This window comes from Acanthopagrus latus, chromosome 13 (genome assembly GCF_904848185.1).
Source record: "Acanthopagrus latus isolate v.2019 chromosome 13, fAcaLat1.1, whole genome shotgun sequence".
NCBI lineage: Eukaryota > Metazoa > Chordata > Actinopteri > Spariformes > Sparidae > Acanthopagrus > Acanthopagrus latus.
In genome coordinates, this window is record NC_051051.1 from 6,230,193 (window position 1) to 6,230,438 (window position 246).

The window sequence follows — 246 nt, forward strand, 5'->3', positions numbered from 1 at the left end:
TGGCCAAACTGAAGTTGAGCGCCTCTGACTCTGAAGATCTCAGTTTTAGGAGGAGTTTATGACTCCTGCTGCTCCCCTGAGACCTTTTCACCAAAACCTTTTCTTTTTTTTTTTTCCCGACGTGAGAGTTGGTCTGAGCAGTAACATCTGCTGGGACCTGTAGACACTGGTTCTTTTTCTCTTGTGGGTCGTGCAAAGTTCCAGTCTCTCTCTCTCTCTCTCGGGCGAGTAAACACTTTCTGGGAA